Here is a 2401-nt window from a genome sequence, read left to right on the forward strand (position 1 = left end):
ATAGAATATTCCATATAAATTGAAAATCATTGCAAGCATTTAAACTGTTGCTGAAACTCCATAACTCTGCATCACCATCAGCATCTGGACTACATTATCCAGACAACAAAATGTCATGACTTTCCATTTCCAGAAGGGAGTCTCCATGAATTTGCCCCATGCTGCTTCCATTGTCCATTCTGTTTGTCAGGGTCCTTGCCAGTCAATCTTATAGATGTCTTGCTCCTGACGCAAGTGTTGGCTCACACCAAAACAACAGTATGCTATACTGGGTGGGTGGATATTGAGTGTAATCCTCCAATTCTGTGGTGGCCAATCCATCAGGCCATCAGGCAAATATTGTTGTTTGTGGTTTCTGGGAACTGCCCATGGATATCCTCTGGCTGGAGGTATTCTCAAGCCTGAACCCCAGAGGGCTAGATGGCAGTCTTACAGGGGAGTAAACAAAAAGCTTGACAAATGTATCATGGAATTTTGTCAATAAAGCAGTTTTCTATGATCTCCCAGATTAATCCTTATGGGCCACTTTAAGAACTGCAGCCTCCACAGAATTTGGGCTCTTAGAGAGGTTTAGACAGCTAGAGTAGAGGTGCATGCATTGATGGACTTCCTCCAGGTAGGAACTGACTAGCTGCTTTGGAATCTGCTGACATATGTGGCACTGCTAGTGAAAAGAAAGGTCAGTGGGGACAGAAATGATCATTAACCATGACTTGGGACAAGGGATTCATGTGCTCATTTAAATTGAGATTGTAGTGTTAATTTCTATTTAATGGGGAAAGTTCATTTAAAACCAATAGTTTGGGGACCAGCAAGATTAAGAGGGTGAGGATGGAGCTCCAAAATCTTGTTCTCCCAAATAAAGTGTCAGAACCAAATTTCTCAGAACTCCAAAAAACAGTGTAAAGTTTATACCAAGAGAAAGCTAAATCAAGAAAAATGAAACTTGAAAAGGGTAGGCTGCTCACTTTGGCAGCACATACACTAAAATTAGAATGATACAGAGAAATGTTGCATGACCCATGTTCAAGGATAATACTCAAATTTGTCAAGTGTTCCACATTTTTAGTTCTGATAGCAGCAAGAGAAAAGAGACACATCACATACAGGGGATACATATAAGATTAAGTGCTGATTTCTCATTTGAAACTTTTGAAGTGAGATGGCAGTGGTATGACATATTTAAGGTACAAAGGAAAAAAAACAGCTAAGAATTCTGTATCCAGGAAAAAAGTTGCTAAAAAATACAGAAGACATTAAAATAAAACACAGATAAAATTGAGAGAATTCATCAACAGGAGACCTAGCCTACAGGAAACACTAAAGGAAATACTGCAACCTGAAAAAGGAAAAAAAAAGTAGGAGACTGAGGTTTGGGCAGAGTTTAAAATTGAAGATCATTCTGGGGGTAACTAAAAGAGTAAAAAGATAAAAATAAGATAGACAAGAAAAAAAGCCTAAAGATAAAATGGATGAAGTAAACACTACATTTACAGTAATAGCATTGAACATTAATGTATCAAAGTCCCCCATTTAGAGATAAAATAGTCAGAATAGATTTAAAAAATATGATCCAACTACATGCTGTCTACAAGAGACTCAGCATAGACCCAAGGGCACAAATAGGTTACAAGTGAAAGGTTGGAAGATGATTTTCCATGAAAATTGTAACCAAAAGAAGAGCTGGGGTACCTTTAATAATATAAGACTAAATAGGTTTTAAATGCAATTATGAGATACAAAGAAAGACTATATATATACAAACACACACCAAGAAGAAAGAACAATCATAAATAATTAAGCACTTAACCAAAGCACCTGAAAATATATTAAGCAAAAACTGAGGATAAATAAACACCTGTACATTCACAGTGGGGGACTTCAGTATACCCATCTCAACAATAGACAGAACATCTGAGATGACTATCAATAAAAATAGAGATCTTTAATAATATGTTAGAGGAACTGGACCTAATTAACATATAGAAGACTTTGCATGTCAAACAGCAGGATATACATTCTTCTTGAGTATTCAGTGATCATTCTCCAGGATAGATCATGTTAAGTCATAGAACAAAACTCAATAAAATTTTAAAATAATATTTACCTCAGTGGAATGAAGGTGGAAATTAAAAATGGTTAGAGAACTGGGAAATTCACAGATATTTGAAGCTAAACATAGTCTTAAAACACTTATTGGATCAAGAGTCAATGGGGAGGTGGGGCAAGATGGTGGCTGAGTGAACTTACCTGACAGTCTCCCCTGCAAAGAAGCAGCTGGGCAGCATTGGAGGTTCTCCGGGACCAGGCTGTTTTGGGATTTTTGCAGGGCAGGAAGTGTCTGGACATCGATTTGGTGGGAAGGTAACGGAGAGGATTAGTCTATAAGATATAATTGAAA

At 37.3% G+C, this 2401-nt stretch overlaps 1 non-coding gene across 1 annotated transcript; it reads left to right on the forward strand.

Moving 5' to 3' along the window:
* The first annotated feature begins 960 nt into the window (after positions 1-960).
* Positions 961-1067, forward strand: LOC111759371 (U6 spliceosomal RNA). The gene has a single exon (XR_002793376.2). It is a non-coding gene; the product is annotated as a U6 spliceosomal RNA (small nuclear RNA).
* Positions 1068-2401: the final 1334 nt, after the last annotated feature.

Source organism: Dasypus novemcinctus, chromosome 29 (genome assembly GCF_030445035.2).
Source record: "Dasypus novemcinctus isolate mDasNov1 chromosome 29, mDasNov1.1.hap2, whole genome shotgun sequence".
NCBI lineage: Eukaryota > Metazoa > Chordata > Mammalia > Cingulata > Dasypodidae > Dasypus > Dasypus novemcinctus.